Here is a 26886-nt window from a genome sequence, read left to right as displayed (position 1 = left end):
TTCGTTGATGCCCAGCAAGCAGTTACTTTCCAACCTTACTTCCAGCACACCATGATCACCAGCCAAACTCAAGCCCCATAGGATTGCATTGACGTCAGCTTGAAACGGGCTGTCCATCCTGGAAAACCTTGAAACAGCCGAGAAGTATACATTCACAGTGAAATCTTGTACCACCATTCCCACTCCCGCCATATTTTCCCCAGCCTTTGAACGTTGCATCCACGTTAACTTAGTTTTTCAATAAAATTTATGGACTTTTTCATTATTTAATAAAAATAATTTATTTTAAATTTTCAATAACTCAAAAATTAAAGATAGGTTACAGAATACAAATATACAAGATACAATTTATCTTTAAATCACTTATTTATGTTGTCTTGTAGGTACTTTCTTTTTCATATTAATTTTTTTATATTCTCACACTTCTATTATGTCAAAAAATTTTAATTTTTTAAGAATGAAATTATCTAAAATAAAAATCTTATTATTTATCACATTATTGATTAATTTATTTAAATTATTTATATTTTAAAAATATTTTTATTGACCGACAATTGTCCCGGATGATCAACAATGGAAACCATGATTCGGTGAACCAACACTTTAAATGGATCAATGATACAATATTGATAACAATGATTTATTGTTGTGTTCGGTGCAGAGAATGATAAATAAAATATGAAATTTATCATTTTATCTCATGTTTGATTTGTATTTAAAAGAAGGAATTGAATTGCAAAGATGATTAATCATCTTCTTGGTACAAAATAATTTAATTCTCTCAAAATGGAAAGAATTATTTTCAATTTATAATATTAAATTTATTTGCTCTCTTATACCCTTAAAAATTATGTTAATAAATTTAAATTATATATATTTTGAGGAAGAATAATTTTGACCCAATAAATAAAATTATCTTATCATAATTCTTACATATATCAAATATAAGATAGAATGATATTATTTAATCTAATCTTATTCATAATATTATTTTATCTTATCTTATCATAATCTTGTGCAACCAAACATTCTACATATGGGTAAGTTTTGAGAATGATTCTACTGTATCGTTTTAACTAATACTACTAACTTATTGAGTGTTGGGTTTCAAGTTGAATTAGTTCCCACCACATTGGTATACACTAATTATTTAATATAAAACTAATAAAAAAAATAAAAAAAATAAAAATATTATAAAATATTAGAATTAAAATTATATATAGTATTTTATATTTTTATATTTTTTCATGTTATGTTATGAGTGTTGTATTTTTAATTAATTATTTGATCATAATATATGATTTTTTAATTATTTTATAAATTATAAACTTTTTTATAAAAATATTTAAACAAAAGAAAGAAAAAAAAGTAAGTTATTTATTTATTTATTATTATTATTATTGTTATTGTTATTGTTGTTGTTGTTATTGTTGTTTTATTTTATTCAATTGTGGATAATAAACAATAAAAATTAAAAACTTATAAAAATTCACACAATTACAATCTAACATTAGATAAAAACCACATTCCTTTTTTCAGATCTAACTAAATCTCAACTCCTCATGTTCCAATCCAATTTAAACCAAACACACTATAAACTACTAAACCCAACAATTTATTCAATTTTTGTATCAACCAATAGCTATATGACAAATAAAAAGTAATTTGACAATTCAATTATGAGTTACCCTTCAATTGAGAGTTGCCCCCACTTCGAGATAATTTTTATTGTACACTATGTTATTAATCTACGTGTGGAGAAATAATTAACATTCTCACAATATCTATTCAAAGGCAGTATTAACACTCTCACAAGATCTATATAAAGATGGTACCTATTAATCTTATATTATCCTAAAAGGATCTTATCTAAATGGTTTTTTATTCTTAATTAAATTTCATCATTTAAAAAATTGAAAAGTTTTAGGCTTTCTCCAATATTTTAATAAAATTCCAAGAAAATTTCATCATCTTAAAAATATTCAAGAAACTCAATCATTTTCTTAAAAAGACTCTATCATAGGATTAATTTAAAATTTTATAGAAAAAATTTTATCTTTATATTTATTTTTTATTTTACCAACTTTTATTTTTGCTAAATATTTTATTGAAATAAATAAAATATTTTTATTAGAATACTTCAAAATCTTTCCAAAACTTTTGGTAAGATTTTAAGAAAATTCATCACCTAAGAATTTCAAGCACATTTGTAATTTTCCTTTAATTTAATTATTAGAAATTTTTTCATTTTTTAAATTTACATGATACAAATAAATAAATATAATTATAAAAATTATAAATTTATTTGTTTAACACATATTTTTAGTTTTCTATGTTGCAAAATGATTAAAAAAAGTTATTAATATAAAATTTTAATTATGTAAGTAAAGAAAAAATAAACAAATCAATAAATTAAAAAGAAAAAGAAAAATAGAATAAAAATACCAAAATAAAAAAAATAAAGAAAAAATTGATTGCCATGTGTCCAAAACGAAGAAAAATTACAAAAACTTCTTTCTCCAAATCACCCCAACCAATTTATTTTATACATTAATTAACAATCTAATTAATTTTTATGTTTCTATGTTGGAAGATGATTAAAAAAAGTTATTAATATAAAATTTTAAGTATGTAAGTAAATAAAAATAAACAAATCAATAAATTAAAAAGAAAAAGGAAAACAGAATAAAAATACCAAAAAAAAAAAAGAAAAAATCGATTGCCATGTGTCCAAAACAAAGAAAAATACCTAAAAATTCTTTCTCCAAATCACCCGAACCAATTTATTTTATACATTAATTAACAATCTAATTAATTTTTATGTTTCATTTTAGGTGTCTTTGAAATTGAAAATTTTCACATTTGAGAATAACTTTAATCTATTATATAGATTGATATTATTAATATAGTTTTATTTTTTATTTTCATAAAATTAATAGTTGATTGATATTTATCGTATTTATTAAGTACATTATTGTATATAATTCTTTGCATACTTGATTAAGTGCATAGTAATTTTTTATTTCTTGAAATTTTGTGATATTTTTTGTTTGATTTTGTGACTTCTTTTAAAAAACTAACTTCCAAAAGGGCTTAATTTGATTAAAAGATTAATTGTTTTACTTTTTTTAATTGAGACCTTAATTAGAAATAATATAATAACTTATATTTAACATTTACTAACTTAATCTCACAAAACATAAGTTAATATCCTAAGGTAACCCCAATAACATTAGTCACAGTCCTAAATATCCCATTTAGAGTTAATTGAAAAGTCCAAACCAACCCTAAAACTATAATTAAATATCCCAATTAACCCAAATTCTTTAAAAATCAAATTTATCCATCGAATCATGATTTATGACATAACTTAGGTGGTTAAAAATTAAGCTTCAATTTCCCGTGGGATAACTTTAATATATTTTATAAATTATAGACATGTTCATAGTTTTTTGTGTTTGGTTACTAGATGATTCATTGAGAAGTTGGTTGGATGGCTGACTTGTAAGTTAGAATGACTCACAACAAAGAAAATGGTTAAAAAGGCATCAGAGGTAGGATTTTGGGTCTACTCTGACCCTTTACTCTCATTTGATTAGCCTTTACCTGTTTTCTTATTTTCTCCTTCTCTCTGCATTTTCTAACCTATTATATTTTGCTAACTTGAACATGTATTGAAATGCACCTCAAGTCCTATCTTTAAAGCCTCCCTTGACTATTTTTTTTATTATAGGTCACTTCAACTTTCAAGTCAGCTATTTAACCAACTTTCAAACAAAATTTCAAACCACCAAACCCAGAAAACCATCAATAATATATATAAATTGGTAGAGATTGAGTTATATCAGTATAAGTATTATACTTTTTTTTCTTACTTTTGGATCAAAATGATTAAATTTTAAAATATTTATTTTGATCCAAATCCAAATTTCAAAAAAGATTATAACACTTATGTTAATGTAAACGAATTCCTCTCAAATATATATATATATATATATGTATCTTACATATATTTTTATTCCTTGTTTCTAGTATCATGCCACTTGAACAATACCATTTAAGTCATATAAGCCATATAAGGATGACTCATTAGTGATGTTAGATGTAATTATACGTGGGAGCTTTTAAGTATACCACAGTTTTTGCTCTTAACACTCACTTTTTTCCAAATTTTTTAAAGTAAAATTATTTATTTAATTACCCTTTTCATAAGTTTTTAAATATCCATATCCAATAAATTTTATAACTTCATTTTCGATAAATTATAAAATTTTTTGAAAATTTATTTTTAAAAAAACTTTATAAACTTTTTGAGGAAAATTAAAAAAAGATTTTATTATAAATTTTTATTAATTGATTTAGTGAAAAAATTCATAAATTTTAAAATTAATATAAAAGTTGATTTGACTATTTTGATAGTAGAGAAAGAATAAAATCTTATGAAGTCTTATTTAAACATTTCATCTCTTGATGTTGTGAGGAATGACAAAAGAACCATCAAGACTAGCCAATATCTTAGAGTTGAAACTTTTAGAAGTTTTATACGTAACATTATTGAATATTATACAATTTGTTCAAAATCTAATATGCAAAAATCTCTACAAAAACCCCCCATAAGTGAAAAAAAAAATCCCATGTTTTAAATAGTCCGTTTAAAAATTCCAGCAATCCAATAAGGAAAAAGAAAACCCAAAAAGAATTTGGGATTTGAAATATAGTGGAATTGTTGCAACCAACTAAGTAAGTTTCTTTATATTCCTTTAAAAGCAAGATTTTTTTTTTAGTTCTTAACAGAGATTGTTTTCACCTATTAAGAAAATGATATATTGTTAAGCAAGAGTTTTTTTTAGTTCAATCATATATTAAATACCATTCTTTCTTTATTGGTTGTTGACTATCTAGCTAACAAGCTAGCTTGCTTTGTATTCAACAATGGTTGCTCCCTTCTTACCTTTTACTATTTGGCGAAAACATCTAAATTTGCTACGTTTTGGGTTTGGTTTTGTAAGAAGTACAAAATTCAAGTTAAGCCACCCTTTAAATACTTCATGGAGAATCATACATATTATAGTTCAAAGTTTAACTTCAAATAAGATTAGAAAAAGATTAAGGTACATAATTCCAACGTATGAAGGTACTTAATTCCAACATAAGGTGAGAAAGTAAATATTAATGAGGAGGAAAGTAGCAAAATTAACTATTTTTTTATAATACATATAAAGGTATCCTCTGATTTTGTTTGAGGCTAGTCTCCTTTTTAGATAGTCTTATGGCTGCCAAATTAACTATTTTGTTTGAGTTTATATTTGTTGCATTACTAGTGTATAGGTTTTATACACCATTAGTGAAGTAGAAATTATAGGTTTCTATATATGGATTCGATACAAAATTAACTATTTTCATAATAATATATATAGGTTTTACTTTACTTGTGTAGTAGAAATGTTTGTTTATATTTAGATTATAAAGATTGTTCATTGCATACATTAATAGATTGTGAACTTGATTTACCAAATTGCATTAAAACCAATTGTTTTTAGTGAAATTTGATTAATATGTCTCACTTCAAATACTATATTTTTTAAATCTATCATATATTGATTGTAGTAAATACTTTTGTAGGTACCAATTCAATTTCAATAATAGTATCCTGCATCCAAAATTAAGGTAGCTTTATAACTTAAATTGCTTGATTAATGAATCTCTATTTTATCATGTCTTTCATGGAAGATGTTTAATTCATATTGTTATCTAACATAGACCTATAAAATAGCAAAACAATTATCTTTTATTATACTATTATTATTGCTTTTTAATTTTTTTTAATTTGTACCATTCCTTTAAAAAAACCCATAAAACCTTGACTTCGTTGTACCTATCAAAAGAAAATTTCTCTTAATAGATTATGTATGCATTGAAATTGCTCGAATATGATTATAGATGGTAAGACTAATGTATTAATGTATGACATTCCACAATGTGATGCAATATGTTAAAGGAAAACCAAAAGATGGTGAGAAGAATTGATGGTTTCTTTTGAATAGAAATATATTGGACCTAGAGGAAAGGACTAGCCATTTTTTTTTTATTTCTAGATAGCCTTCTATCATTCACTTTCAACAACTAGGATAAAAAAGAGTTTTGTGTACATTAGGAGTGTTTCCCCTTTATAATTTATCTTTAATTTAACACCCAACATTTTAGTTTAGAAGTTGAAGAGTTGTCACTCCTTTACTAGTTCTTTAAAAAGGCTTAACCTGCCTATTTTTCTCCCTATTTCAACAATTAGGATATGAATGAGTTGTCTATGTAACTAGGAAAATGGCCCTATAGGCAATTTGCTTCCTAAAATTTGCCTTATTTATCATCTTAATTTGTCTATAAAATCATTACCATGATTGCTTCTTATTAATATTTGATCATTATGTGTATGTTATCTTTGTTACCAAAGAAGTTAGCTTTTTTTTTTTTTTGTATTATAGTTTGCATTTTCTCTATAAATTAGTTTCTGCCTACTATGCCATGAAATGCACAATATATTAATGTTATCAATTGCCTTTCAATGTCTCATACTTTTTTTGTCTTTCATTGTAACATATATCAATTGTCTTCATATAAATCTCACTCAAAAGTTAAAAAAAGAGTATTTGTCAAACTTAATTTATTTTCTTATCATAGTTTATTGTATATATTGATTGGCAAAAATGTTTGTCCATCTTGATAGATTATTTCCTATAGATCCAAAACTTCTCCTTTTAACATATTGATCCATCAATTAGCAATTTTTGTGTTTTTCTTCTTTTATATGTTCATTTATATCTTTTTTGCTTCCTTTCTTTTCAATTTTTTAAATAATTTAATTCTTTTCCTATTATTCTTGGAATAATACTTATATAACTATTTTATTGTTTCTTTAATCTTGCTTTTTTTAGCCATGGCTAAACATTGGCTTAGGTTAACTATCATTTTGATACCTAAACACTTACTTAGATTTAACTATCATTTTGATGCAAAACACTAACTTAGGCTTAACTATTATTTACAATGAATATCTACTTTACTTCCTTATTATGTTCTTTTCTAATAGAACATTGATATCTCATCTAATTAAAATATGATTTCATCCTCAAATTTATTTGTAAGTTTTGAATTTACAAATACAATAAATAACTCTTGTTGCAACGAAAGGGTCCGTGAACTAGATTGCAAGACACAAAATTTTGAAAATCGAAAAAAAAAATGCCATCAATCTTTTTTTTTTTTTTTGGTATGATTGGCCACATAAAATTTTTTATCTTTTTAATAAAGCCAAAAAATAAATTTAAGGTTTATCAAAAAGATAATTTTAGTTTTTGAAAACAGAGTTGGGTTCAAGAGTACAATTATGGGTGGGAAGAATTAGCAATCTCACAATGCCTATTTAAAAATGGTAGTAATTAATTATGCGTTATGTTTTTGGTGTTAGATAAAAATGGTTTCAATTTGATAATAATTCTCTTCACTTTTTTTGAAAAAAAATCAATTTTGTTTGATGAAAAGAAAACCTTATTTAGGAATATTGTGAAAATCTTTAAGTTAAAGAATTACCTTAAAAGTCTCTAACATCTATGCATAATTTAAAGATAACTCTTTCCGCCTAAGATCCACCACAATATTCTTTTAAAATGAAAATAGCATTCTTTGTAGATGATAATTTTTGGTAACTCTCCAACCTCTAGGCATAGTACCAAATATTATTTCCCTCAAAAGGCTATTTTAGTTTTATTTCAAAATCCATTTTTTGAACCATATTTTTCCATAAAAAAACATTTTTATGCAAAAAAAATTGATGATTTTACAATTAACTAAGAAACAATAGTGATTTAAAAGGCATATGTAAGGGACATGAATGTAGATAACTATTTGAAAATAAAAATATGGAAATGGATGTCATGCATGATGATGAGATGAAAATTGAAATTAAGTCCCTGAATATAAAGAGACCACTCAGACTCCTCAACATCTAAGCAAAGTTTGTGTATCGTTATTTATTTTAAAGATCCCATTTTTATTTTTTTTCCTTTTTGCTTAATCTTATTATTATTTTTGGTTAAGGAATCATACAAAAAACTTAGTGAAATAAAATTTCTTAAGTATCCTATCCTTTGGGTGGTATTCAGGAACATATTCTTCCATATGAGATTTTCATATAAATCCTTTGAATTTTGGGATGGCTTTGGGTGTTGAAATGGGTTCAAGGCTTTAAGGTTTGACTTGTTTATAAATTTGGATGATTTAAGGTTTTGGATTGGATTAGGACATGGGTCATATTTAGGGTTAAGGGCTAGCTTTAGGGTTTAAGGTTTGGTTTAGGGTTTGGTTTTAGGCTTAGGGTAAGGTTTAAAGTTTGGTTTAGGTTAGGTTTAAGGTTCCGGCTAAGAGTTAGGGTTTTGTGAGATTTAGGGTTTAATGTAAGTTTAGGGTTTCAACTTAGGTTAAGGTTTTGATTTTAGGATTTAAGATTTAGATTAGCTTTAGGGTTTAGGGTTTAGGGTTTAGGGTAAGTTTAGGGTTCTAGCTAGGGTTAAGTTTTAGAGTTTAACCTTAGGTCTATGGTTAACGTTTGGGTTTAGGATTTGACTTTCAAGTTTCAAGGTTTAAGCTTGGGTTTAGGGTTTCAGCTAGGGTTGGGGTTTTACTGATTTCTAGCCAAGGTTTAGGGTTTAGGTTAGGGTTTGGTTTTTAAGTTTGGATTAAGGTTAGGTTTTAGGATTTAAGTTAGGGTTTGGTTTTAGGGTTTAGGTTAGGATTTGATTTTAGAGTTTGGATTAGAGTTAGGTTTTAGAGTTTACCATGATTTTTGTGAACCTCTCTAAAAATCCCCAAACCTTGATTATGAAATTTATTTAGGGTTTATGGTTTTAATGCTTATGCAAGCCAAAAAAACTTTGGTTTTAATTCTTATGTAAATTATACATGATTAATGTACATGACAATTAATAAACATGACATTATGCTAAAATGTACATGATACGTGAAATTAAGCTACCATGCAATTTCAATGACTTGCAATTCCACAAACAGTTGGTAACTAAACATGCATAGGCAAACAACCAAGCAAAAATAACCTGAAATAGGGGAAAAAAGGTTTTGGCCAAGCATGGGAAAGGCTTTGGTTGAATGACCCTATGGCCATGTTAAGGTGCATTATGTTGGCCATTCACCTAGGATCATTTATCCATTGTTAGAACTTATTACAAACAGTTAGAAAACATGATAAAAACCCTTTTTTATTCCATAAAACATTTTTTTTTATTTTAAAATTCTCCATCAAACACTTAAAAAAACATTAAATTTCAATCAAGAATCAATGCAAGAAAGACATTATAGCACCACAATATGGCCACAAAGGCAGAAAAAAGGCTTCGGCCATGCCAAAGAAAAGCTAGGCTGAGACCTTCCTACAACCACACATTAGTTACTTGCTAGGAAATGTAACAAACACTTTTGAAAACATGTTTAAAAGAATATTTTTATTGTCAAAAGACTTTTATCAAACACATTGAGAACTACAAAGAATAAAAGTACTAGAGAGCATTGCATTGTCAAACAACAAACATAAGGCATCAAAATGTTAAAAAAGCATGAAAATAACAATCTCCAATATCACGAACACGTCACAATATCTAAAACTAAGCAACAAAATCATAAGAAAAAGAAAAAAAGAGATTTGGCCTAGTCAAAGAAACCCTAGGCCCTGAGCTCGTTACTTAGGTTTTATAGCTTTTTAATTCTTTGTTGTTTCAAAACCATACCATTACCATGGTATGATGAAATATTGATTCAAGAGAGAAGGTAAAAGAGAATAACCATAAAAAAGGTTATATTTCTTTCAAAAATTATGGAGATAAAAGGAAACTACATGAATGAATGTGAAAGTTAGTAAGGAAAATGCATGAGAAGGAAAAAAGTTTATACCTTCCTAGCTTTCTCAAATTTTTTGATGTTTTTCCTTTCCTTTTCTAGTTTGCACGCCTCTAATAGCTACATCTCTTTTTAATTCTAGCCCTAAATGATATGTTTAAAGACCAAGTAACTAATTCCTAGCCTTTAGATTAATTCACATTCAATGGTTATAGTAATTATCTTTTTCCTTCGAGCTTGGTGTCTAAGCAATGCAATCTTGACCCTAGCATTTAAATCTTTTTAAGATCAATGATTCTGAAAAATGCAACACCTAACTTGGTCTTTATTGCATTTGTCCTAATGTGAAAAGGCCATTTTACCCTCTTTAGTGTTTTAAGCCTTTTTACACAATTTTTCTTAAACCTTATGACTCCATATTGATATTTACTGTTTTAATGCACCAAAATTCATAAAATAATATTTACTCATGATCTAAAGGTTTTCATGAAAAATCAACCTTGAAAAAGCTAATTTATGAAAATGCCCCTAAAGGGCATTTTGGTAACTTCACTTTTCTAAGCTAAAATCGAGATATTTAATACATCAAAATTCATGAAATAATATTTAATCATGATTTGGAATGTTTCACAAAAATATCAACCTTTAAATGGCCAAATTCCAAAAAAAATATTTAAACATGAATTGAAATGTTTCACAAAAAGTCAATCTTAAAAAAAAAAAAGACCAAATTACAAAATTACCATCAAAGGCTATTTTTGTAATTTTACTCTTTTGGGGTTGAACAAGATTTTTAAGAGTCAAATCATAATTTTACTATTAATGAGCCTTGATTGTCCATATCAATCACAAAATCCAAATATTGACTTGGGTTTCTAAACCTTAGCTTTGGACAAAACTTGACCAGACAAGTCATTTTGACCAATTTTGACAAACTTTGTCCTAAGTCCATATATAAACACCTAATTTTGTCCGAGCAAAATTTGATCATTTGTGAAGCATTTAAAATCCAACCTAGTCCAAATCCAATATTTCATTAATTTTGACAAGTTTTTTAAAATTAAAATTGAGACCAATTTAACCTAAATGCCCCAAAGTCAAATTTAGTTAAATCTGATAAAATAAAGTCAAACTTGATCAAAATTGGTTAAAGTTAGTCAAACTAGATTAGAACTCAAGTCAACTTTCAACATTCATAATAATTTGGAATCAATATAGCTTCTTGAAATTCATGATTTCAAAACATTAAAAAACATGATTGCACTTTGAGAAGGATAAAACTATTGAAATGCCCTTTAGTGGTATTTTTGTACTTTGGCCTTCTCAAAGTTAGATTTTAGTGAAACTTTCAAATTATAATTAAATATATTTTAATGATTTTTGGTGCAATAAAAACCTTGATCACATTTTGGAAGGTGTGAAATTACTAAAATACCCTTAAAGGTATTTTGTAAATTGACCTTTCTGAGATTGAAATTCTATGAAAAGCTCCAGATCATAATTTAATATTATTTGATAATTTTTAAAATATTGAAAACCTTGATCGTATCTCGAAATGAGTGAAATTGCTAAAATACCTTTTAGAGGTATTTTTGTAATTTGACATTCTCGAAGTCAATTTTTTGCAAAATATTCCAAATCAGGTTTTTAAATTATTTGATGATTTTTGGTCCATTAAAAACCTTGGCTGCACCTTGGGAGGCGTGAAATTATAAAATTATCTCTAATGTGAAATTATTAAAATACTCATTAGGGGTAATTTTGTAATTTAACCTTCTTGAGGTTAGATTTTCATAAAAACTTTCATATCTTTATTTCTTATTATTTCATGATTTTTAATGCTTTAAAATCATGAAAAATGAAGAAAGGAGCATTGTTTTTTGAGAAAATGGCCTAGAAATCGAAAACTTTTTAATATGGGTAAATTGATCTTTTCACTTGATTACAGTAGTATTAAAAATCCAATATTTGCAATAAGCATTCTTAAGCATGAGATGATCTTAAGGGATTGGATCCAATAGCAAAAGGTAGCTCCTTGCAAAGAAAACAAGGGAGAATTTTTAACCATTAGATGAAATTTTGATCTAAAGGTTTACATTCATTTGCATGGGATTTTTTCTCATCATTTAGCAAGTTGGAATACTCAACAATAGAAGGAGGAGAAGCTAGGATTTGGCAAAAAAAATAGTGGAGAAAATAACAAAAAAGGAAAAAAGAAAATTTGGATAGCTTTTTTAAAGGTATAATTTTCAATTTCCTTTCTTGCATTACATAGCATTTTCTTTCATTTTCTATCATTTTCAATTTTTTTTTTGGTTCTTTTTTAGAAAATTCATTTTCTTGGTGTTCTTAGCTTCAAATTTGATCTAAAAATTCAATCAACTAATCCATAGATTGATTTGAGACAAAAGATCAAAGAAAATAATAAAACAAATCCACCATTAAAGCCATTTAGAGGTTCAGCCAAGCACAGAGACACCATGGCTGAACTTCGTTTTGGTTTCCTTTGATAATTTTCTTGCTTCTAAATAATTTTTATGATGATTAGATGATTAGTTTACTTGTATTTTGCATGAATTTTGATTAGCTAATAGTGTATTTTGGTGTTTGACTAATGTTCTTATTTTTATGGTTTCTTTATTATTTTAGTTTGTTACATGTTTGATCACATTCCTCATCATTAAAATGCTTCTATATGATGAATACCATGATGTTTGAGGCATGTTTGAGTTGAATTTCTCTTGGCCAAAACTTCTAAGCTTGTTTATGGCTAAATGTTCGTTCATGCATCCTTGCTTACATGTGTTCTTGCATAATTCTTTAGTTTTTTAATGTGTTAGATTAAATTTTTCATGAATAAAATGTTAGTTTAGGCGGTTGTTTGGTGATTTTTTGTGTTTATTTGCTTGAATTTCAAAAGAAAAAATTAGTGGAACATATCTTGAAAGTTTAAAAAATTTTAGTGTTTGATCCATTTACATCATGTTTTCACATGCTCTTTTAGTTTTTAACTTAGTTTTTAAATGTCTAGACTTGTAATTAGTTTGTTCTTTAGTTACGTATTTTTTGCACATCAATATTTACATTTTTATAAATTGCATTTTCATTATTTGTGTTTATCACATGCATTTCTCATAAAACTTTAAATTTCAAACCTTAAACCACCTATGAGACATTAAACTACCCTCCAAACCCTACACCACCCATGAAACCTGAAACCACCCATGAAACCCTAAACTAAATCCCAAACCTTAACACTAAACCCTAAACCTAAGCCTCAAACCCTAAATCTTAACCCTTAGCCCTAAACCCTAAACCAAATCTTAACTGTAAACTTAAGCCCTAACCATAAACCCTAAAAGCTAACCCTAAACCAAACCCCAAACCCTAAAACCCCACCAATCTTCAAACCCAGAAACAACCCTTGATCCCATTCAGACATTTGCATTTCATTTCACTTTATTATTACATACATTCTCAAATTGTTATGCATTTATATTTTGTCACTCTTATTTAATCATCATGCAATATTATTATATTCATGCATAAACGCATTGGCTTTATAAATAAAGATTTTCAAAGAAAAATGTTTTTAAATAAAATGGCATCTCAAGTAAAAAAAAATAGCCTTAAATATCTGGCCCAAATATAAGGGGACTTTCAATGGCAAATCTGACCTAAATATAAAGGGACTTTCGATGGCTATCATTTATGCAAGGTCTTATCTAGGTTTATGGAGCAATCTGAAAACCTTTAAATTAGAGATGTTTTTGAAGCTCTACCTAAATATAGGAGAGTGTAAAAGGTATCTTGATATTTAAGATGTTTTTATTTTGATCCAAAAATAAAATGTTTTGTTTCCAAAAGAAAAAGTTGATTTGTTTTGAAAAGAAAGGAAAATTCTTTAAGTTTTCCAAAAGAAATTAATTAATTTCTAAACATTAGAATAGAACCACTTTCATCAAAATCTAAAGATAACCTACAATTAATTGATATCGTCTTCAACAAGCACTATAGGGGTACTAATCCTTTCCACTACATAACCAACTCTTGGATCCAACTTTATTTTTACATACCATAAAAATATTCTTTTATCAAACTTTAAACTCATTTTAAATGCTTTATGAAAAAGACAAAATTTTTGAGTAACCAATTACAACCTAAAAAGATTGATAGTGACTCTTCATTTTGGTTTCTATCGAAAATGCTTTTTTAAACCCCCTATTTTTTTTTATTCCCCATCGTCCAGTAGATGGGCACTTTCCAATCTCGAAAAGTAACAACACCATGTTAGGGGTATTTCGGTAAAAACACCTATTTTTGCTCAAAACTCAATATTTACATTAAATTTTTTATGGTTCCAATGGCTTGGTTCTATTATCCCAAAAAATGACTTGGTTTTACCAAATTCAACTAAGTTTGGTGACAAGTTTTCACTAAGTTGATTTTTAGGTTGACCTTTAATGTTTGATTTTTGCTACTTTTTTTTAAATCGACCTAAAAATCATTTTATTCAAAAACCATTGAATTTTCGTAAAGCTTAAGAAAATCTTGTAAAAGACTCGTGTCTTGATCTTCAAAGTATTGTGTTTGACAAGAATATGCTCAGACAAAATTAAATGTCTATAGCTATCCGTCTTTACATGTTTTTTAGAATCAAGAATAATGCAAAGACAAAGACAACAATTTTGTTTGCGATTAAGGATTGAAAGAGTTTTTTTTATAACTTTTTTTTTTACTTTTGAAAAGCTCTTCTCATTAAAGGCATCCGAAGTTGAAAATGAAATGACATGGCTTGAACCAAAATCAAAAAATGAAACGACTTGGACTAAATTGAAGACTAAAATGAAATTACTTGGATTGAACTGAAGTTTGAGAATGAAACCAAATGGATTGAACTAAAGTTTGAAAGTGAAATAAGCGAAATCTAAAAATTAAATTACCTAGATTGAACCAAAGTTTGAAAATGAAATAACCGAGACTAAATCACAAGTTGAAGTATGAAATGATCGAGATTGAATCGCAAGTCAAAAAATTAATTGATTAGGGCTAAACAGTAAGTCGAAAAACAAAATGATTGGGATTAAATCACAAGTCAAAAATTGAAGTGACTGGGACTGAATCACTAGTCAAAATATAAGGTGACTAGGACTAAATTACAAGTCAAAAAATTAATTAACTGAGACTAAACCACAAGTCAAAATACAAAATGACTAGGACTAAGTCGCAAATCAAAAATTACAGTGAACGAGATTAAGCCATAAATTGAAAATCGAAATGACCAAGACTAAACCATAAGTCCAAAAATGGGGTGACTAGGATTGAATCACAAACCGAGAAATGAGGTGATCAAGACTGAATTGCAAGTTAAAAAATAAAATGACTAGGACTGAACAGTAAGTTAAAAAAATTAAATGACTGAGATTAAACTACAAGTCAAAAAACAAAATGATTGGAATTTAGCAACAAAATCAAAATGATCAAGACTGAATTGCAAGTTAAGAAATGGGGTGACCGAAACTAAACTGCAAGTTAAAAAGTTAAAAGATCATGACTAAACCATAAGTCTAAAAATAAAATGACTGGGATTGAGCTACAAGTCAAAAGTTAGAGTGATCAAAATTGAACCGCAAGTCAAAAATTAAATGACCTAGACTAGATTGAGGCTGAAAATGAAGTGATTGAATGCTTTATAAATTGACAATTAAGATTTTTAGGACTATGCCTCGAAGGACTTTCATCTTTGGCATGAACTTTCATAATCAAACCATCATTCTTGTTTTGAAGATATCATCCTAGTTCCGTTTGACATCTTATCATAGAAAGATGCAATGCAAGTAATGATTGTAACGAATTAGGCAGTGATGCTGCAAACATTGATTTATATCATGCACTCTAAATTATGCTAATTCAATTTTCAATATTTGTTTAGTTCTTTTAGACTCTGAAAGTTACTTTCAGTATTCCTATCCTTTTAAATCCTTCCCTTATATCCTTATACCCTTTTTTTATTATTTTGAAAAATAATTATTTTGAGCAATGTGTCAGTATATTATAAACATTATTGGTCATCATCATGATTTAAAGTGACAAATGCAATGATTCCATGGTCAAAGTTGAATATAAAGTTTAATGAATAACAAGGGTATTTATTTCTATTTAGAAAAAAATAAACTTTCTGAAACACATAGAAAAGGTAATTCATAAAACATTGAAGAAACCAAATATCAATTCCTTAAATAATGAGCATTTGGATGAACTTGATCAAATCAGTATGGATCTTTTCTCAAAAGTTCATAACATTTGCGATCTTGACACATTTGATCTCATGGAACTAAACCATTGCCCTATAGTTTGTGATTGATGGAGATTTATCCCCAAATGTTATTTCCCTTAAGTCTAACGCTAATTCACCCACTTTCCCATCATGTTTCACTTTTCACTTGAAAAGACTTCTTCTTAATTTCTCTTTTATTTAAGCTGCCTTTTCAAATTTTTAGCTTAAACAACCCCCTTTTAATTTAGACCACCATTTATCGAGTTTTGGATCGAATATTCCTTTTTTTATATTTTCTCTTTTTTCTTCCTTTTGTTGTTATTTTGATTTTATTTTTTTGTCTGCTTTTTTGTTGTCACTTCAAGCGAAATATTTCTTAATAGCATTAGAGTTTACAAGATTTGGCAATTTATCTTCATCCATTTTTGGAAAGATCAAGGCTCTGCTAAAGAAAGCCATTTTTACCACATTTAGACCTTCCTAATTAGGTGTCCATTTTCCCTTATTGTCATGTTAACTTGGTAAGACTCTCTTCAGAAACAATTTACCTTTACAATAGCATCAAGGTCGTATTTTTTACCATAAGCTCTCATCATCCTTTTTTGATACATCTACCCATGGTAAAGTGCCGAGAATCTTTTTTTATCAATGAGATTTAATTGTTCAAAGTAATCTCGAAACCATTTTGCCTATCTATTTTTACTTCTATCAAAACTCTTAAAAAAAAATTTCCACCTCAATTCGCAACACTGCCCCCATTCCAAACACTAACGAAAATGAAATGGCCCTTATGAAAGTTCGAACTAATGTTTTATAAGCAAGTCAGGGGAAAGGTAACTTCACATGCCAATCTTTATACTTATAAATCATTTTTCTCAATATGTTTTTGATGTTTTCATTTATAAGCTATATTATACCATTTATCTTTGGGCGATATAGCATTGAATATTGATCTTTATCTTAAACTGTGAATGCACCTCCTTTACCATTTTTCTGATCACATTTATTCCTCACTTAAAGAATAGTTATAGAGGTGCCAACATATATTATGGGATTGGAGGGGTGTGAATTGTATCCACATAAATTTGGCACTTATGCTACTTTCAGACATAATTGATGTAATCATTTTCTAATGTAGACTAGTAGTAACCTTCCTCCAAAATCTATCTGGACAACATATGTCCATTGGCATACATTTCACAAATACCCTCGTACATTTCTTTAAATATCTTTCTTGCTTTAATAGTGTCTACACACCTTAGCATTATCTGATCTTGATTTTCTTGTATAGAATTTCTCCATCAAGCACAAAACTCGTTAATAATCTCTAAATGATAATCTTATCATTTTTTGAAGCTTGTTCAAGATAGTTTTTAAAACTTAATATACTGTACAGTGTCATGATACAATGGTTACCAATATACTTCTTTTTCAACATTTAAATAATGGAATAGGGAATCCTTATTTGTATTCTAATGGATTGGATTCTTGTATTGGCATTTAACTTGAACTTTGCTGCTAAGGTAGCCAAGACATTAATGGTTGATTTTCTTCTCGAGAAGCATATTGAAACTAAACCTCTTTAAACTACTTTATTAGGTTAGTTATATGCCTTTGGTATAATATCAATTTTGAGTCTCTAGTCTCCCATTCACCTTTTAGTTAATAAATTACCAAGGTTGAATCCAAATATACTTTTAGCACCTTAATCTTTTTCTCAATGGCCATTTACAGACCCATAGCACATGTTTTTTACTCATATACATTATTTTTGTAATTGAAATCCAACCTTGTAGTGCTAGGGTAGTTATTTTCTTTTAAGGATATCAATACTACCCTAACGCCATGCCCTATTATATTAGATACCCCACCAAAAAACATCTTTCATAACTTTCTTATGGGTTTTTCATCTTTATCTCATAAGATTGCCATTAAGTCTTCATGTGAAAAATTGAACTTTATGGGCTAATAGTTTTTTATAGCCTAGTCAACAAAAAAGTTAGCTATTGTGCTCTCTTTTATGAGTTTTTGTGCCATGTACACAATATCATATTTTGAAAACATAACTTACCATCTTTTTATTCTACCTAACAAAGATGGCTTTTTAAAATTGAACTTGAGAGGATCTAACTTTGATATAAGCCAAGTTGTATGATAAAGTATTTACTGCTTGAACCTACGAGTAGTCTAAACCAAGGCACATCATATCTTTTCCAACTAGGAATACTTAGTTTCATACTCCGTAAACTTATTACTTAGGTAATAAATAACCTATTCTTTCTTATCAATTTTTCCTTTGCTAAAACACACCCTATCAAATTCTTTTGCATTGTTAATACAAAATCAAAGGCTTTCTAGTAAATAATGGTACCAACACTAGTGGGTTTGTCAAATGCTTCTTAATCCTTTCAAAGGCATTTTGACATTCTTCGTCCTATTTGCTAGGATTGTTTTTACGAAACAACCTAAAGATTAGGTCACATTTCGAGGAAAGTTGGGTCATAAAGTGAAAAATGCAATTCAACGACCCAAAAACACCCCTCACTTCTTTCTATGTGTGTCAAGGTGACAAACTTTAAATGGTTTAAATTTTATCAAAAGAAAAGGCTAAGTTGTTACTTTAGCCAAATGAGAAAAAAAATAACTAAAAGAAAAACTAAACTATAAAGAAAAGAAAACTTTGATCCATTATAAAGTAGACTCAAAGAGCTTTCCAACCATATAAAATTCAAATATCAAAACTTTGTGAATTAATACAAAAAAATAAAACAAGTTCAATGTTGGAAAATTTTGTTCTAGTAAAACAACTTTCTAAAGTTAATTTATTTGTCAAAACTAATATTATCAAAATTTTATTAAGTCCAAGATGAATAAGTTCACATTAAAAACAACAACTGGACTTTCATTTAAGCTCAACTAAATAATCTTTAAAGATAGATTTGGTTTAAGAAATATGAAAATAAAGAAATGTTTGTTTACACTATGAAAAACATATTATTTATTTAATACCAAAATATAAAACTTAAGAACATGAACTAAATAAATCTTTTTCAAAATCTTGATCAAGCTTATTTAGCTTAATGTTTTGTCTTTTCAAAATAAGGATCAATTCAAAGCTAACATGATTGCCAACCTAAAAATTATATTTTTTTAATAAAACAATAAAATATGTTTAAAGTTTATTAAAAATATATTTTTGATCTACGAAAATAGAATTGAATTCGGGAGCCAGTTACACATAAAGAAATATTAGCACCCCCTACAGTGCTCATAAAATTGGTATTAATTAATCATGTGCTATTTATAACTTTGGACAAAAAAAGATTTTTGTATAAAATTTAATTATAATTCCTTTCATTTTTAAAAAATAAAATCAATTTAAAAATCTTTATTTAGGAATATTATAAAAAGCTTTAAATTAAAGGATTATCTTATAATTCTTTAACATATAGGTAGAATTTAAAGATAGTTATTTTCATCTAAGATTTTATCACAACATTTTTTTAAAAATAAAAATAATATTCTTTGAAAATGATAATTATTGGTGACTTTTCAACATCTAGGCAAAGCACTAAACATTATATTCCTCATAATATTATTTTAAATTTATTTATTTACTTTTAAATTTTAAAATTTTTTAAATAATAATTAAATAATTAAAAAGCTAAACAGAAACATCCATAAGAAATAAACATATATATATAAGTAATAAAGGCAAATATAGATGTAAATGTGTCTCAAATGACGATGATATGAGAATTTAATATTAGGTTCTTAAATATAAAAATACCACTTGAACTCTCAACCCTCTAAGCAGAGCTTAATTATGACTACTTATATTTAAGATCCCATTTTTTATTTTATATTCTTTATTTAATTTTATTATTTTAAAATATGAAATTATATGAAAATTTTAATAAAATAAAATTTTTTAAATACCCCATCATCAAAATGTCGTTCAAGGACATTACTTCACAAAAGGTTTTTATACGAATCCTTAGATTTTAGATTTTTTGGGGCTTCAGGGCCTTGGGTTTAGGCTTTCATTTAGGGCTTCAACTATGGTTTTGAGGTTTTGCCTTGGGTCTAAGGTTACATTTAAGATTTTAGGATTCACCTAGGATTTAAGGTTTCACTTAAGGCTTCAGAATCCACCTATGGTCCAGGGTTTCATCTAAATTTTAGAGTTTTATTTTAGGGTTTTAGTTTTGACCCAAAGTTTTTGGAATTTATGAATCTCTCAAAATTCTTCAACTTCTAGGTAGATTTTCAAAGCAAGCTAGTTTTTTATAATTTCTCTAAAAAATAAAATTTTATATTTTATATATTTTCTTTTTATTAAAATTTTATTATTTTTATTATTTATTAATCTTTTATTATTTTTATTTTTTAATATTTAATAATTTTCCAACATCTAAGCGAATTTTTTTTTAAAATACAATTTTGAATTCCTTCCAACATCTAAGTAGGAATTTCAAAATCACTTTTTCATTTTTAAAATGTCATTTGTTAATATTATTTTTTAGGAGTTTTAAAAATATAAATAACAATGAAAAGGGATGTATAATCAAAAATAATATAACATATCAATTAGCAATATAATTCGTGTATAAAGTCACCAAGCAACTGAGCTTGAACATAGACTAAAATAATCTTATAATGATAACAACAATAATAATGATAATAACAACGTAAAAACCCATTTAAACATTTATAAACCTTAAGCTTTTCTTATTATTTTTATTTTATTTTTTCTATATTTTTTCCTTTATATTTTTTAGTATTTTATGGTTATAATTTCTTTTTTTCTAACAACTACAATTTTTTAAATCAAATTTTGATTCCCTAACATTTAGGTGGAATTAAACTTTTCAAAATTTGATTTTGAATCCTTTCCAACATCTAGATAGGGTTTTTAAATTTTATTTTTATTATATTTTTTATTTTTTATATTTTTATTATTTATTATTTATCATTATTTTTAATTTTATTATTTTAAAAAAATCTCTAATGATCCAAGGACATAAATAATTAACCATGATATTTAGAACCCTCATGAACATAAAAAGGAAATTCAAACTATCAAACCTACATATATTGAAATGAAACATTTTCTTTTATCTAAGCATGTGTTTTTGTCCTCCAAAATGTATATGAGATAAGCTACCTATAAAAAAGTAAAAATGGAAAAGCTAAAACAAACTTTAAAGAAGAAACAACAGCAACAAATCCTATGCAAAGCTAAAACCAAGACTTCCATTACAAAAGGGGGCACACAATTCTTGATGTTGTCCTTATCTTAAACTAATATGTTTGACATTTAAACTGAACAATAAATAAATAAAAACGACTAATGAAACTAAGAAAAGAAGAGCAAAAAATAGATGGGGAACCTCAAGTAATGATTGCCCATACCAAGAGCAGAATCTGTTTGGTTGGTTCCATTGAGGTTAAAAAACCAGTGTTGTTTTTCCCTTTCCCATTTTTTTTTTTTAAAGAATCTCATTTTGCTTGAAAACACTTTTCTCTATAGCTTTAAACATAGAAGAAGACAAGCACTGGCAATGGTGTTTCAAGATAATAAACAAAAAGAAAAACAAAAGCAATGCATGAAAAGAAAATGCATATTGTTTTTAAAAACACATGATAGATTACTTTTTCTTTTTCCAACTGTTTTCATTTTTTAGTTCTTCTTTTCCTCTTTACTTCTTCGTTTCTCCTTATATGTGCAAAAGTTTCTGATTTTCATTTATTGTTTTTTTTTTAATTTTTCTTTGGGCTTCTTCTCACTTCTGCCACCTCTTTTCTACTTGTTTTTTTTTTACTTTAAAATATGTCCAAGTTTTCTGCTATTGGTTGGCATTACCAATGCTATCTTTCCTTTTTCTTCTTTTTTTTTTATTTCAATTTTTTTATTTTTTCTTATTTTACTATTGCCTACTGCTAGATGCTTCACGTTTTAACTTTTTTATTTTTTTTGGTTTACTATTTCTTTTTGTTTAGCCAGTGCTTCTTTCTTTTCCTTTATTTTTTTGCTCTTCTCTTATTTTTTTATTTTTGGTTTTTCTATTTTATTTCGAGTGCCTCCCTCTCTTGAATGCTTCTTATTTTGGTTTTTTTTTTTTTTTGCTCATGTCTTTTTTGCCTCACACTCCAAGTTTGTCATTGCTACCACTGCCATGCATTTTTTGTTCTATTTTATATTTTTTACTCCACCATTTTGATTTCTCTCAGTGGGTTTTTTCTACTTTGAATGGCTCTTCTCTTCATTCTTAACCTGTCTTTTTTTTTGCCTATTTTTACATTTTGTCTCTTTTTCTTTTTGCTTATTGCCTTTTAATTTTTTCTTTTTACTTTACCTTCTTCGCCTTTCACTACCCGCATGCTTTTTTTTTAGATTTTTTGTTGTTCAACCTCCTTGATTGTTGGTGTCCTTTTGCACAAATGGTTTCCTTCCTTATTTTTTTTTGTTTTGTTTTTTTTTCTTTTAGGTTTGCAAAATGATGCCCAGATTTTTCATGTTATTTTTTCCTTGCGTGCCTCTTTTTCTGCTTGCTACAATTCACTTCTCTTTCACATTCCACCATGTAATTTTTTTTCTTTGTAGTTTTTGCTTAATAGTTTTCCAACTTCAAGCCTCATGCAAACCCATATATGGTTTGGCTACTCTCTTATTTTTTTACGTGAAAAAAATGGTCCCATCTGTGGCCCACTTTGGCCTTTATTTTTATTTTTTGTTTTGGCTTTTTTTTTTATGCTCCTTGTATTTGTTTTATTTTAGCTTCACTTGGGCCTTCACAATTTATTTTAGGCTCAGCCCATTTTTAATAATTAACTTTTTTAATTTTTATTATATATTTTTGTTTAATTTTTATTTAATGATTTTTATTTTATTTTTTTAATGGTTAATAATGGGCCATTAATGGGCTTTGAAAATCAATCTTTTATTAGGCCTTTTATTAGGTTGTTTCAGACTTTCATTCAGGCCTCACTATGGTGCCCACATTAGACCTCATCCTCGAGCATTAAAAATGGATCGTGTAATGGATCTGAAAAATTATGGTCAAAGCCCAATTGCAAATTGAAGTCGAGTTAAAGTGATAAAATATCTTGAATAAAATTAAGTGTCCACATTGTCTTTGGCAGGTAATCAATTATATTCCACTAATTAAGGGATTATCCATGAACATAATTGATCTCAATTTTGCTCTTACCTTAAATACCCTTGCCATCCAAAATTTGAATTCCAAGAAAAACTTTCGGTCAACCATCAACATTTAAAACCCAATTTTCTTGATTTGCACAAATCATAGGATTATTAAGAAAATCTAATAATTCACTCTCTACATTTAATCCATTGTTGCCCATAATATACAATCCAAAAAAAAAAAAAAACATTCAGTTAACTATTAAAATCCATGAATTATGTGATTTAGGAAATCATCATTAATATGATTTTGCACAAATCATGGAATTCATTAGGGGATCATACAAATCACTTTTGTGTTCATTCTAGCAAATGGTAAAATATCTTTTGCATCTTCAAGTGCTTTTGATTTGGCTTCTTAATGGGCTAGACTTACATGTCAACTTTGGATCACATCTTTACATGCTTGGCCTCATTTTGTCACATTTGCATGGTTTGCATAGGATTGGTGTTGACGTTCAAAATACTCCATTTCTTCATGCAAACCTAAAAATAATCAATTTACTTCATTATTGAGCAAAAATCATAAAAAATTTTGAAATTTTAACTCTCAAATGATATGTAAATATCTATAAATCCTAAGATTATCACACTTCCACATTTATCTTTTTGCTTGTCTTTTGTCAGGCACTATGGTATATTTAAAGAAAGTTATAAGTATAATTAAACATAAAACTTATTCAAAAGTAAGCTTTCAATTTTATGCAACTTTCATGTATGTGAAATTAATCATTATGTAATATATGCATGCAGTCTAAGCAAAATGTATGTAAAATATGCCATCATATATCAATTTAAAAACAAATAATACTTTATATGCTTACTTTCCTCATTTTCTCTCCATAAATATAGACTTACATACTTTTCACTCTCTTTCCACTAATGTAGACTTACATATTTAACTCAAGATCAATAAATCTTTATTGGCTTGTAACGTAAGGCTTAGGTAAAAATAGGAAAAATGATATATTTAGGCTTAGAACCCTTTGCTTATTTATTAGAACTTAGACTTGAAAACTTTTAAAACTTATCAATGATAAGACATCTTTATTTTTTGACTTTTCTACTTTTTTTCTCTTTTTTTTCTCAGCCATTTTGGCTTTTGCTCTTTTTTTTTCACATATAGCCATTTTCAACTTTTTTTCTTTTCTTTTTTGCCTTATTTGCTTTGTTTTTTGTCTCTCTTCCTTCCAAATATAATTTATTCTATTTATTAAGTCCCTAATATACATATGCAATATAGGTTGGGTAAAAATAATAAGAAGGATAAAACATAGAAAAAGACTTAGGCTTATTATTATGGCAAAATAACAAAGAAAAAGAAATATAAAAGCATAAAATAAAGGCACTAGGGATGATTTATTTATGGGTGGGCTTAAGAAACATCAAACAAAGCAAGAAAAACATAGAAATAAACTAAAAAAAAGTTCAACAATGGCATGCAGAAGCTTGGGTGAACCTAAAAAAATGCATTAATAGTAGAATATTGCTATATCTTGATCTTTTATGTTGCAAACCATACCAATGGCTTGGTTGATTAAGTTTATTGGTCAAACATGGAATGTGGAGGACAAAAACTATAAGGAAAGTTGTTTCCTATTGAAAAATCACAAGAAATTAAAAAAAAAAAAAAAAAAACCCAAAGGGAACTAACATGAAAATGCATGAAAATACATGGAGTATAAGATGGGATTATACCTTCCAAATCTTTTCAATTTTTCCCGTATTCCTCTTTTTTTTCTCCCTTTTTTCGTCAATTGCAACAACTACCTTTTCCCTCTTCTCAGCCCTAAATGATGAATATAAAGGTCATGTAAAGGCTTCTAGGTTATTAATCAATTTCCTATACAATGGCCCTCCTTAGTCCTCTAGTTTATTCACCAAGCAACAACCTTTCACCATAGGATCTAATCTCATAGAATATCACTAGCTCAGAATGAATACAGCCTAAGATTTTATTTTTAATGCTACTATAACCACAAAAAAAAATCATTTTGCCTCTACTAGCCATGTTGCTAATTTGCATGATTATCTTGGAAACCTATGATCTCATTATTTGTTTTTACAATTTTAATACATCAAAAATCATGAAATAATATAAAAATATGATCTAAAAGTTTTTACGAAAAATCGATCTCGTGAAGGTCAAATTATGAAAATACCCTTAAAGATCATTTTAATAATTTCACACATTCTGAGGTGCGATCAAGGTTTTCAATATACTAAAAATCATGAAGTAATATAAAAATATTATTTGGAGTTTTTCACAAAAATTCGACCTTATGAAGGTTAAATTAAAAAAATACCCTTAAAAGGTATTTTGGTAATTTTATACCTTTTGATGCGTGTCAAGGTTTTTAATATATAGAAAATCATGAAATGATATCAAAATATGATCTAAAGTCTCTTACAAAAATTTGATCTTGAAAAGGTGAAGATTACAAAAATACCTTTAAAGGGCATTTTTGTAATTTTACCTTTTTGAGGTATAGTCAAGGTTTTTAATGCATCAAAATCATAAGAATATTAATCCTAAGCCTTGATATTCTTATTCAGTTGTGAATTCTAATGGTGGGCCTGAGTTCGACTAATTTTAATTTTTTTGTCTAAGTTTGACTTTAGTTAATCAAGTTTGACCATGAGGCAGTTGAGCCAACTTGGTCTAAAATTTAGTTTTGCAATTTCATCAAAGTTTAAAAAAGTATTGGATTCAAACTAGTTCAAGCCTTAGAAACATCATAATAGGTAAAAAATTATCTGGACAAAATTAAATGTTTATAATCAAATATCAAAAGTAAATAGTATATCATGTAAGATAAGAATTTTTCCACCATGCATGCATAGCTTGCAGGTGCGAATTCCCCTTACTTCAATCCATGAATTGTTTCCTACATAGATCCATTTTGTTTCATGTAAAATTCTATTAAAATCTATAAATACATTATTATTTTATTCTACATGATCTATAGACCTTTAGTCAAATCCATAAAAGATGTGATTCAGCCATCATAACAATATTAGAAACAAAAATAGTACTTTTAGCATTACGTAAAAATGCTTTAAGGGTTTGTACCTTCTTTGACTCATTATATTTATGAGCAAAGTGACTCTTTTTACCATATTTAAAGCACTTAACTCTCTATTTGTTCTTCTTAAGATAAGCCTTAAAACCTTGTTCTTTACCAGTTCAGCCACTCTTAAGAGCTTTTTCTTTATTCCTACCATATGGCTTTTGCTTGAAACCTGAGGCTTCTTTTGAACTAGATGATGCCATATAAGTATTAGCACTAGGCATAAAAGCTTCCATATGATCTTTCTCTAGTTAAAGATGGTGAGAAATATCATCGAGAATTCTTATACTCTAATTATAGGTAAAATGCACATTCATGTGCTCTCAACTGTGTGGTAAAAAATGGACAATATCTTAAACCTATTGTTCATATGATAGAGTGTGGCACCCTCCCTCAACTAACTTATCTTGCTTGAGATCTCTTTCTTA

This window comes from Durio zibethinus, chromosome 19, assembly GCF_047325235.1.
Source record: "Durio zibethinus cultivar Kanyao isolate XHJ-2024 chromosome 19, ASM4732523v1, whole genome shotgun sequence".
NCBI classification, from domain to species: Eukaryota; Viridiplantae; Streptophyta; class Magnoliopsida; order Malvales; family Malvaceae; genus Durio; species Durio zibethinus.
The sequence above is the reverse complement of the archived record's forward strand: the minus strand, read 5'-3'. Positions refer to the sequence as shown.